Here is a 12,700-nt window from a genome sequence, read left to right on the forward strand (position 1 = left end):
GGGCAAAAAACTTGAGCTGTGCCTCTTCTGCAGAGAGTCAGCTTTGCAACGGTGCCATCCGCATTGCTGTCGCTCCTCGATTTCCCAACTCAAAGTCCATTACAATGGAACCTCTTTGGCTCCCGTGCCCGGCTGCCCAGCATCCCAGGGAGTAGAGCACGAACATTCGTCCTCTGCTCCCACAGCCGAAGAGCCAGGGCAAAAAACTTGAGCTGGGCCTCTTCTGCAGAAAGTCAGCTTTGCAACGGTGCCATCCGCATTGCTGTCACTCCTCGATTTCCCAACTCAAAGTCCATTACAATGGAACCTCTTTGGCACCCGTGCTCGGCTGCCCAGCATCCCAGGGAGTAGAGCACCAACGGTTGGCCTCTGCTCCCACAGCCGAAGAGCCAGGGCAAAACACTTGAGCTGTGCCTCTTCTGCAGAAAGTCAGCTTTGCAACGGTGCCATCCGCATGGCTGTCGCTCCTCGATTTCCCAACTCAAAGTCCATTACAATGGAACCTCTTTGGCACCCGTGCTCGGCTGCCCAGCATCCCAGGGAGTAGAGCACGAACGGTTGGCCTCTGCTCCCACAGCCGAAGAGCCAGGGCAAAAAACTTGAGCTGTGCCTCTTCTGCAGAAAGTCAGCTTTGCAACGGTGCCATCCGCATGACTGTCGCTCCTCGATTTCCCAACTCAAAGTCCATTACAATGGAACCTATTTGGCACCCGTGCTCGGCTGCCCAGCATCCCAGGGAGTAGAGCACGAACGGTTGGCCTCTGCTCCCACAGCCGAAGAGCCAGGGCAAAAAACTTGAGATGTGCCTCTTCTGCAGAAAGTCAGCTTTGCAACGGTGCCATCCGCATGACTGTCGCTCCTATATTTCCCAACTTAAAGTCCATTACAATGGAACCTCTTTGGCACCCGTGCTGGGCTGCCCAGCATCCCAGGGAGTAGAGCACGAACGGTTGGCCTCTGCTCCCACAGCCGAAGAGCCAGGGCAAAAAACTTGAGCTGTGCCTCTTCTGCAGAAAGTCAGCTTTGCAACGGTGCCATCCGCATTGCTGTCGCTCCTCGATTTCCCAACTCAAAGTCCATTACAATGGAACCTCTTTGGCACCCGTGCTCGGCTGCCCAGCATCCCAGGGAGTAGAGCACGAACGGTTGGCCTCTGCTCCCACAGCCGAAGAGCCAGGGCAAAAAACTTGAGCTGTGCCTCTTCTGCAGAAAGTCAGCTTTGCAACGGTGCCATCCGCATTGCTGTCGCTCCTCCATTTCCCAACTCAAAGTCCATTACAATGGAACCTCTTTGGCACCCGTGCTGGGCTGCCCAGCATCCCAGGGAGTAGAGCACGAACGGTTGGCCTCTGCTCCCACAGCCGAAGAGCCAGGGCAAAAAACTTGAGCTGTGCCTCTTCTGCAGAAAGTCAGCTTTGCAACGGTGCCATCCGCATGGCTGTCGCTCCTCGATTTCCCAACTCAAAGTCCATTACAATGGAACCTCTTTGGCACCCATGCTCGGCTGACCAGCATCCCAGGGATTAGAGCACGAACGGTTGGCCTCGGCTCCCACAGCCGAAGAGCCAGGGCAAAAATCTGGAGCTGTGCCTCTTCTGCAGAAAGTCAGCTTTGCAACGGTGCCATCCGCATTGCTGTCGCTCCTAAATTTCCCAACTCAAAGTCCATTACAATGGAACCTCTTTGGCACCCGTGCTGGGCTGCCCAGCATCCCAGGGAGTAGAGCACGAACGGTTGGCCTCTGCTCCCACAGCCGAAGAGCCAGGGCAAAAAACTTGAGCTGTGCCTCTTCTGCAGAAAGTCAGCTTTGCAACGGTGCCATCCGCATGGCTGTCGCTCCTCGATTTCCCAACTCAAAGTCCATTACAATGGAACCTCTTTGGCACCCGTGCTGGGCTGCCCAGCATCCCAGGGAGTAGAGCACGAACGGTTGGCCTCTGCTCCCACAGCCGAAGAGCCAGGGCAAAAAACTTGAGCTGTGCCTCTTCTGCAGAAAGTCAGCTTTGCAACGGTGCCATCAGCATTGCTGTCGCTCCTCGATTTCCCAACTCAAAGTCCATTACAATGGAACCTCTTTGGCACCCGTGCTCGGCTGCCCAGCATCCCAGGGAGTAGAGCACGAACATTCGTCCTCTGCTCCCACAGCAGAAGAGCCAGGGCAAAAAACTTGAGCTGTGCCTCTTCTGCAGAAAGTCAGCTTTGCAACGGTGCTATCTGCATGGCTGTCGCTCCTCGATTTCCCAACTCAAAGTCCATTACAATGGAACCTCTTTGGCACCCGTGCTGGGCTGCCCAGCATCCCAGGGAGTAGAGCACGAACGGTTGGCCTCTGCTCCCACAGCCGAAGAGCCAGGGCAAAAAACTTGAGCTGTGCCTCTTCTGCAGAAAGTCAGCTTTGCAACGCTGCCATCCGCTTTGCTGTCGCTCCTCCATTTCCCAACTCAAAGTCCATTACAATGGAACCTCTTTGGCACCCGTGCTCGGCTGCCCAGCATCCCAGGGAGTAGAGCACGAAGGGTTGGCCTCTGCTCCCACAGCCGAAGAGCCAGGGCAAAAAACTTGAGCTGTGCCTCTTCTGCAGAGAGTCAGCTTTGCAACGGTGCCATCCGCATTGCTGTCGCTCCTCGATTTCCCAACTCAAAGTCCATTACAATGGAACCTCTTTGGCACCCGTGCCCGGCTGCCCAGCATCCCAGGGAGTAGAGCACGAACATTCGTCCTCTGCTCCCACAGCCGAAGAGCCAGGGCAAAAAACTTGAGCTGGGCCTCTTCTGCAGAAAGTCAGCTTTGCAACGGTGCCATCCGCATTGCTGTCGCTCCTCCATTTCCCAACTCAAAGTCCATTACAATGGAACCTCTTTGGCACCCGTGCTGGGCTGCCCAGCATCCCAGGGAGTAGAGCACGAACGGTTGGCCTCTGCTCCCACAGCCGAAGAGCCAGGGCAAAACACTTGAGCTGTGCCTCTTCTGCAGAAAGTCAGCTTTGCAACGGTGCCATCCGCATGGCTGTCGCTCCTCGATTTCCCAACTCAAAGTCCATTACAATGGAACCTCTTTGGCACCCGTGCTGGGCTGCCCAGCATCCCAGGGAGTAGAGCACGAACGGTTGGCCTCTGCTCCCACAGCCGAAGAGCCAGGGCAAAAAACTTGAGCTGTGCCTCTTCTGCAGAAAGTCAGCTTTGCAACGGTGCCATCCGCATGACTGTCGCTCCTAAATTTCCCAACTTAAAGTCCATTACAATGGAACCTCTTTGGCACCCGTGCTGGGCTGCCCAGCATCCCAGGGAGTAGAGCACGAACGGTTGGCCTCTGCTCCCACAGCCGAAGAGCCAGGGCAAAAAACTTGAGCTGTGCCTCTTCTGCAGAAAGTCAGCTTTGCAACGGTGCCATCCGCATTGCTGTCGCTCCTCGATTTCCCAACTCAAAGTCCATTACAATGGAACCTCTTTGGCACCCGTGCTGGGCTGCCCAGCATCCCAGGGAGTAGAGCACGAACGGTTGGCCTCTGCTCCCACAGCCGAAGAGCCAGGGCAAAAAACTTGAGCTGTGCCTCTTCTGCAGAAAGTCAGCTTTGCAACGGTGCCATCCGCATTGCTGTCGCTCCTCCATTTCCCAACTCAAAGTCCATTAAAATGGAACCTCTTTGGCACCCGTGCTCGGCTGCCCAGCATCCCAGGGAGTAGAGCACGAACGGTTGGCCTCTGCTCCCACAGCCGAAGAGCCAGGGCAAAAAACTTGAGCTGTGCCTCTTCTGCAGAAAGTCAGCTTTGCAACGGTGCCATCCGCATGACTGTCGCTCCTCCATTTCCCAACTCAAAGTCCATTACAATGGAACCTCTTTGGCACCCATGCTCGGCTGACCAGCATCCCAGGGATTAGAGCACGAACGGTTGGCCTCTGCTCCCACAGCCGAAGAGCCAGGGCAAAAAACTTGAGCTGTGCCTCTTCTGCAGAAAGTCAGCTTTGCAACGGTGCCATCCGCATTGCTGTCGCTCCTCGATTTCCCAACTCAAAGTCCATTACAATGGAACCTCTTTGGCACCCGTGCTGGGCTGCCCAGCATCCCAGGGAGTAGAGCACGAACATTCGGCCTCTGCTCCCACAGCCGAAGAGCCAGGGGAAGAAACTTGAGATGTGCCTCTTCTGCAGAAAGTCAGCTTTGCAACGGTGCCATCCGCATGACTGTTGCTCCTAAATTTCCCAACTTAAAGTCCATTACAATGGAACCTCTTTGGCACCCGTGCTGGGCTGCCCAGCATCCCAGGGAGTAGAGCACGAACGGTTGGCCTCTGCTCCCACAGCCGAAGAGCCAGGGCAAAAAACTTGAGCTGTGCCTCTTCTGCAGAAAGTCAGCTTTGCAACGGTGCCATCTTCATGGCTATCGCTCCTCGATTTCCCAACTCAAAGTCCATTACAATGGAACCTCTTTGGCACCCGTGCTGGGCTGCCCAGCATCCCAGGGAGTAGAGCACGAACGGTTGGCCTCTGCTCCCACAGCCGAAGAGCCAGGGCAAAACACTTGAGCTGTGCCTCTTCTGCAGAAAGTCAGCTTTGCAACGGTGCCATCCGCATGGCTGTCGCTCCTCGATTTCCCAACTCAAAGTCCATTACAATGGAACCTCTTTGGCACCCGTGCTGGGCTGCCCAGCATCCCAGGGAGTAGAGCACGAATGGTTGGCCTCTGCTCCCACAGCCGAAGAGCCAGGGCAAAAAACTTGAGCTGTGCCTCTTCTGCAGAAAGTCAGCTTTGCAACGGTGCCATCCGCATGACTGTCGCTCCTAAATTTCCCAACTTAAAGTCCATTACAATGGAACCTCTTTGGCACCCGTGCTGGGCTGCCCAGCATCCCAGGGAGTAGAGCACGAACGGTTGGCCTCTGCTCCCACAGCCGAAGAGCCAGGGCAAAAAACTTGAGCTGTGCCTCTTCTGCAGAAAGTCAGCTTTGCAACGGTGCCATCCGCATTGCTGTCGCTCCTCGATTTCCCAACTCAAAGTCCATTACAATGGAACCTCTTTGGCACCCGTGCTGGGCTGCCCAGCATCCCAGGGAGTAGAGCACGAACGGTTGGCCTCTGCTCCCACAGCCGAAGAGCCAGGGCAAAAAACTTGAGCTGTGCCTCTTCTGCAGAAAGTCAGCTTTGCAACGGTGCCATCCGCATTGCTGTCGCTCCTCCATTTCCCAACTCAAAGTCCATTAAAATGGAACCTCTTTGGCACCCGTGCTGGGCTGCCCAGCATCCCAGGGAGTAGAGCACGAACGGTTGGCCTCTGCTCCCACAGCTGAAGAGCCAGGGCAAAAAACTTGAGCTGTGCCTCTTCTGCAGAAAGTCAGCTTTGCAACGGTGCCATCCGCATGACTGTCGCTCCTCCATTTCCCAACTCAAAGTCCATTACAATGGAACCTCTTTGGCACCCATGCTCGGCTGACCAGCATCCCAGGGATTAGAGCACGAACGGTTGGCCTCTGCTCCCACAGCCGAAGAGCCAGGGCAAAAAACTTGAGCTGTGCCTCTTCTGCAGAAAGTCAGCTTTGCAACGGTGCCATCCGCATTGCTGTCGCTCCTCGATTTCCCAACTCAAAGTCCATTACAATGGAACCTCTTTGGCACCCGTGCTGGGCTGCCCAGCATCCCAGGGAGTAGAGCACGAACATTCGGCCTCTGCTCCCACAGCCGAAGAGCCAGGGGAAGAAACTTGAGATGTGCCTCTTCTGCAGAAAGTCAGCTTTGCAACGGTGCCATCCGCATGACTGTTGCTCCTAAATTTCCCAACTTAAAGTCCATTACAATGGAACCTCTTTGGCACCCGTGCTGGGCTGCCCAGCATCCCAGGGAGTAGAGCACGAACGGTTGGCCTCTGCTCCCACAGCTGAAGAGCCAGGGCAAAAAACTTGAGCTGTGCCTCTTCTGCAGAAAGTCAGCTTTGCAACGGTGCCATCTTCATGGCTATCGCTCCTCGATTTCCCAACTCAAAGTCCATTACAATGGAACCTCTTTGGCACCCGTGCTGGGCTGCCCAGCATCCCAGGGAGTAGAGCACGAACGGTTGGCCTCTGCTCCCACAGCCGAAGAGCCAGGGCAAAAAACTTGAGCTGTGCCTCTTCTGCAGAAAGTCAGCTTTGCAACGGTGCCATCCGCATGGCTGTCGCTCCTCGATTTCCCAACTCAAAGTCCATTACAATGGAACCTCTTTGGCACCCGTGCTGGGCTGCCCAGCATCCCAGGGAGTAGAGCACGAACGGTTGGCCTCTGCTCCCACAGCCGAAGAGCCAGGGCAAAAAACTTGAGCTGTGCCTCTTCTGCAGAAAGTCAACTTTGCAACGGTGCCATCCGCATGACTGTCGCTCCTCGATTTCCCAACTCAAAGTCCATTACAATGGAACCTCTTTGGCACCCGTGCTGGGCTGCCCAGCATCCCAGGGAGTAGAGCACGAACGGTTGGCCTCTGCTCCCACAGCCGAAGAGCCAGGGCAAAAAACTTGAGCTGTGCCTCTTCTGCAGAAAGTCAGCTTTGCAACGGTGCCATCCACATGGCTGTCGCTCCTCGATTTCCCAACTCAAAGTCCATTACAATGGAACCTCTTTGGCACCCGTGCTGGGCTGCCCAGCATCCCAGGGAGTAGAGCACGAACGGTTGGCCTCTGCTCCCACAGCCGAAGAGCCAGGGCAAAAAACTTGAGCTGTGCCTCTTCTGAAGAAAGTCAGCTTTGCAACGGTGCCATCCGCATGGCTGTCGCTCCTCGATTTCCCAACTCAAAGTCCATTACAATGGAACCTCTTTGGCATCCGTGCTGGGCTGCCCAGCATCCCAGGGAGTAGAGCACGAACGGTTGGCCTCTGCTCCCACAGCCGAAGAGCCAGGGCAAAAAACTTGAGCTGTGCCTCTTCTGCAGAAAGTCAGCTTTGCAACGGTGCCATCCGCATGGCTGTCGCTCCTCGATTTCCCAACTCAAAGTCCATTACAATGGAACCTCTTTGGCACCCGTGCTCGGCTGCCCAGCATCCCAGGGAGTAGAGCACGAACAGTTGGCCTCTGCTCCCACAGCCGAAGAGCCAGGGCAAAAATCTGGAGCTGTGCCTCTTCTGCAGAAAGTCAGCTTTGCAACGGTGCCATCCGCATTGCTGTCGCTCCTCCATTTCCCAACTCAAAGTCCATTACAATGGAACCTCTTTGGCACCCGTGCTGGGCTGCCCAGCATCCCAGGGAGTAGAGCACGAACGGTTGGCCTCTGCTCCCACAGCCGAAGAGCCAGGGCAAAAAACTTGAGCTGTGCCTCTTCTGCAGAAAGTCAGCTTTGCAACGGTGCCATCCGCATGACTGTCGCTCCTCGATTTCCCAACTCAAAGTCCATTACAATGGAACCTCTTTGGCACCCGTGCTGGGCTGCCCAGCATCCCAGGGAGTAGAGCACGAACATTCGGCCTCTGCTCCCACAGCCGAAGAGCCAGGGCAAAAAACTTGAGCTGTGCCTCTTCTGCAGAAAGTCAGATTTGCAACGGTGCCATCCGCATGGCTGTCGCTCCTCGATTTCCCAACTCAAAGTCCATTACAATGGAACCTCTTTGGCACCCGTGCTGGGCTGCCCAGCATCCCAGGGAGTAGAGCACGAACGGTTGGCCTCTGCTCCCACAGCCGAAGAGCCAGGGCAAAAAACTTGAGCTGTGCCTCTTCTGCAGAAAGTCAGCTTTGCAACGGTGCCATCCGCATTGCTGTCGCTCCTAAATTTCCCAACTCAAAGTCCATTACAATGGAACCTCTTTGGCACCCGTGCTCGGCTGCCCAGCATCCCAGGGAGTAGAGCACGAACGGTTGGCCTCTGCTCCCACAGCCGAAGAGCCAGGGCAAAAAACTTGAGCTGTGCCTCTTCTGCAGAAAGTCAGCTTTGCAACGCTGCCATCCGCATGGCTGTCGCTCCTCGATTTCCCAACTCAAAGTCCATTACAATGGAACCTCTTTGGCACCCGTGCTCGGCTGCCCAGCATCCCAGGGAGTAGAGCACGAACGGTTGGCCTCTGCTCCCACAGCCGAAGAGCCAGGGCAAAAAACTTGAGCTGTGCCTCTTCTGCAGAAAGTCAGCTTTGCAACGGTGCCATCCGCATTGCTGTCGCTCCTCGATTTCCCAACTCAAAGTCCATTACAATGGAACCTCTTTGGCACCCGTGCTGGGCTGCCCAGCATCCCAGGGAGTAGAGCACGAACGGTTGGCCTCTGCTCCCACAGCCGAAGAGCCAGGGCAAAAAACTTGAGCTGTGCCTCTTCTGCAGAAAGTCAGCTTTGCAACGGTGCCATCCGCATGACTGTCGCTCCTCGATTTCCCAACTCAAAGTCCATTACAATGGAACCTCTTTGGCACCCGTGCTCGGCTGACCAGCATCCCAGGGATTAGAGCACGAACGGTTGGCCTCTGCTCCCACAGCCGAAGAGCCAGGGCAAAAATCTGGAGCTGTGCCTCTTCTGCAGAAAGTCAGCTTTGCAACGGTGCCATCCGCATTGCTGTCGCTCCTAAATTTCCCAACTCAAAGTCCATTACAATGGAACCTCTTTGGCACCCGTGCTGGGCTGCCCAGCATCCCAGGGAGTAGAGCACGAACGGTTGGCCTCTGCTCCCACAGCCGAAGAGCCAGGGCAAAAAACTTGAGCTGTGCCTCTTCTGCAGAAAGTCAGCTTTGCAACGGTGCCATCCGCATTGCTGTCGCTCCTCCATTTCCCAACTCAAAGTCCATTACAATGGAACCTCTTTGGCACCCGTGCTGGGCTGCCCAGCATCCCAGGGAGTAGAGCACGAACGGTTGGCCTCTGCTCCCACAGCCGAAGAGCCAGGGCAAAAAACTTGAGCTGTGCCTCTTCTGCAGAAAGTCAGCTTTGCAACGGTGCCATCCGCATGACTGTCGCTCCTCGATTTCCCAACTCAAAGTCCATTACAATGGAACCTCTTTGGCACCCGTGCTGGGCTGCCCAGCATCCCAGGGAGTAGAGCACGAACGGTTGGCCTCTGCTCCCACAGCCGAAGAGCCAGGGGAAAAAACTTGAGATGTGCCTCTTCTGCAGAAAGTCAGCTTTGCAACGGTGCCATCCGCATGACTGTCGCTCCTCGATTTCCCAACTCAAAGTCCATTACAATGGAACCTCTTTGGCACCCGTGCTGGGCTGCCCAGCATCCCAGGGAGTAGAGCACGAACGGTTGGCCTCTGCTCCCACAGCCGAAGAGCCAGGGCAAAAAACTTGAGCTGTGCCTCTTCTGCAGAAAGTCAGCTTTGCAACGGTGCCATCCGCATGGCTGTCGCTCCTCGATTTCCCAACTCAAAGTCCATTACAATGGAACCTCTTTGGCACCCGTGCTGGGCTGCCCAGCATCCCAGGGAGTAGAGCACGAACGGTTGGCCTCTGCTCCCACAGCCGAAGAGCCAGGGCAAAAAACTTGAGCTGTGCCTCTTCTGCAGAAAGTCAGCTTTGCAACGGTGCCATCCGCATGACTGTCGCTCCTCGATTTCCCAACTCAAAGTCCATTACAATGGAACCTCTTTGGCACCCGTGCTCGGCTGCCCAGCATCCCAGGGAATAGAGCACGAACGGTTGGCCTCTGCTCCCACAGCCGAAGAGCCAGGGCAAAAAACTTGAGCTGTGCCTCTTCTGCAGAAAGTCAGCTTTGCAACGGTGCCATCCGCATGACTGTCGCTCCTAAATTTCCCAACTCAAAGTCCATTACAATGGAACCTCTTTGGCACCCGTGCTGGGCTGCCCAGCATCCCAGGGAGTAGAGCACGAACGGTTGGCCTCTGCTCCCACAGCCGAAGAGCCAGGGCAAAAAACTTGAGCTGTGCCTCTTCTGCAGAAAGTCAGCTTTGCAACGCTGCCATCCGCATTGCTGTCGCTCCTCCATTTCCCAACTCAAAGTCCATTACAATGGAACCTCTTTGGCACCCGTGCTGGGCTGCCCAGCATCCCAGGGAGTAGAGCACGAACGGTTGGCCTCTGCTCCCACAGCCGAAGAGCCAGGGCAAAAAACTTGAGCTGTGCCTCTTCTGCAGAAAGTCAGCTTTGCAACGGTGCCATCCGCATGGCTGTCGCTCCTCGATTTCCCAACTCAAAGTCCATTACAATGGAACCTCTTTGGCACCCGTGCTGGGCTGCCCAGCATCCCAGGGAGTAGAGCACGAACGGTTGGCCTCTGCTCCCACAGCCGAAGAGCCAGGGCAAAAAACTTGAGCTGTGCCTCTTCTGCAGAAAGTCATCTTTGCAACGGTGCCATCCGCATGACTGTCGCTCCTCGATTTCCCAACTCAAAGTCCATTACAATGGAACCTCTTTGGCACCCGTGCTCGGCTGCCCAGCATCCCAGGGAGTAGAGCACGAACGGTTGTCCTCTGCTCCCACAGCCGAAGAGCCAGGGGAAGAAACTTGAGCTGTGCCTCTTCTGCAGAAAGTCAGCTTTGCAACGGTGCCATCCGCATGACTGTCGCTCCTAAATGTCCCAACTTAAAGTCCATTACAATGGAACCTCTTTGGCACCCGTGCTGGGCTGCCCAGCATCCCAGGGAGTAGAGCACGAACGGTTGGCCTCTGCTCCCACAGCCGAAGAGCCAGGGCAAAAAACTGGAGCTGTGCCTCTTCTGCAGAAAGTCAGCTTTGCAACGGTGCCATCTGCATGGCTGTCGCTCCTCGATTTCCCAACTCAAAGTCCATTACAATGGAACCTCTTTGGCACCCGTGCTGGGCTGCCCAGCATCCCAGGGAGTAGAGCACGAACGGTTGGCCTCTGCTCCCACAGCCGAAGAGCCAGGGCAAAAAACTTGAGCTGTGCCTCTTCTGCAGAAAGTCAGCTTTGCAACGGTGCCATCCGCATGGCTGTCGCTCCTCGATTTCCCAACTCAAAGTCCATTACAATGGAACCTCTTTGGCACCCGTGCTGGGCTGCCCAGCATCCCAGGGAGTAGAGCACGAACGGTTGGCCTCTGCTCCCACAGCCGAAGAGCCAGGGCAAAAAACTTGAGCTGTGCCTCTTCTGCAGAAAGTCAGCTTTGCAACGGTGCCATCCGCATGACTGTCGCTCCTCGATTTCCCAACTCAAAGTCCATTACAATGGAACCTCTTTGGCACCCGTGCTCGGCTGCCCAGCATCCCAGGGAGTAGAGCACGAACGGTTGGCCTCTGCTCCCACAGCCGAAGAGCCAGGGCAAAAAACTTGAGATGTGCCTCTTCTGCAGAAAGTCAGCTTTGCAACGGTGCCATCCGCATGACTGTCGCTCCTAAATTTCCCAACTTAAAGTCCATTACAATGGAACCTCTTTGGCACCCGTGCTGGGCTGCCCAGCATCCCAGGGAGTAGAGCACGAACGGTTGGCCTCTGCTCCCACAGCCGAAGAGCCAGGGCAAAAAACTTGAGCTGTGCCTCTTCTGCAGAAAGTCAGCTTTGCAACGGTGCCATCTGCATGGCTGTCGCTCCTCGATTTCCCAACTCAAAGTCCATTACAATGGAACCTCTTTGGCACCCGTGCTCGGCTGCCCAGCATCCCAGGGAGTAGAGCACGAACGGTTGGCCTCTGCTCCCACAGCCGAAGAGCCAGGGCAAAAAACTTGAGCTGTGCCTCTTCTGCAGAAAGTCAGCTTTGCAACGGTGCCATCCGCATTGCTGTCGCTCCTCCATTTCCCAACTCAAAGTCCATTACAATGGAACCTCTTTGGCACCCGTGCTGGGCTGCCCAGCATCCCAGGGAGTAGAGCACGAACGGTTGGCCTCTGCTCCCACAGCCGAAGAGCCAGGGCAAAAAACTTGAGCTGTGCCTCTTCTGCAGAAAGTCAGCTTTGCAACGGTGCCATCCGCATGGCTGTCGCTCCTCGATTTCCCAACTCAAAGTCCATTACAATGGAACCTCTTTGGCACCCGTGCTGGGCTGCCCAGCATCCCAGGGAGTAGAGCACGAACGGTTGGCCTCTGCTCCCACAGCCGAAGAGCCAGGGGAAGAAACTTGAGCTGTGCCTCTTCTGCAGAAAGTCAGCTTTGCAACGGTGCCATCCGCATGACTGTCGCTCCTAAATTTCCCAACTTAAAGTCCATTACAATGGAACCTCTTTGGCACCCGTGCTGGGCTGCCCAGCATCCCAGGGAGTAGAGCACGAACGGTTGGCCTCTGCTCCCACAGCCGAAGAGCCAGGGCAAAAAACTGGAGCTGTGCCTCTTCTGCAGAAAGTCAGCTTTGCAACGGTGCCATCTGCATGGCTGTCGCTCCTCGATTTCCCAACTCAAAGTCCATTACAATGGAACCTCTTTGGCACCCGTGCTCGGCTGCCCAGCATCCCAGGGAGTAGAGCACGAACGGTTGGCCTCTGCTCCCACAGCCGAAGAGCCAGGGCAAAAAACTTGAGCTGTGCCTCTTCTGCAGAAAGTCAGCTTTGCAACGGTGCCATCCGCATGGCTGTCGCTCCTCGATTTCCCAACTCAAAGTCCATTACAATGGAACCTCTTTGGCACCCGTGCTGGGCTGCCCAGCATCCCAGGGAGTAGAGCACGAACGGTTGGCCTCTGCTCCCACAGCCGAAGAGCCAGGGCAAAAAACTTGAGCTGTGCCTCTTCTGCAGAAAGTCAGCTTTGCAACGGTGCCATCCGCATGACTGTCGCTCCTCGATTTCCCAACTCAAAGTCCATTACAATGGAACCTCTTTGGCACCCGTGCTCGGCTGCCCAGCATCCCAGGGAGTAGA

Source organism: Psittacula echo (genome assembly GCF_963264785.1).
Source record: "Psittacula echo genome assembly, chromosome: 26".
Lineage (NCBI taxonomy): Eukaryota > Metazoa > Chordata > Aves > Psittaciformes > Psittacidae > Psittacula > Psittacula echo.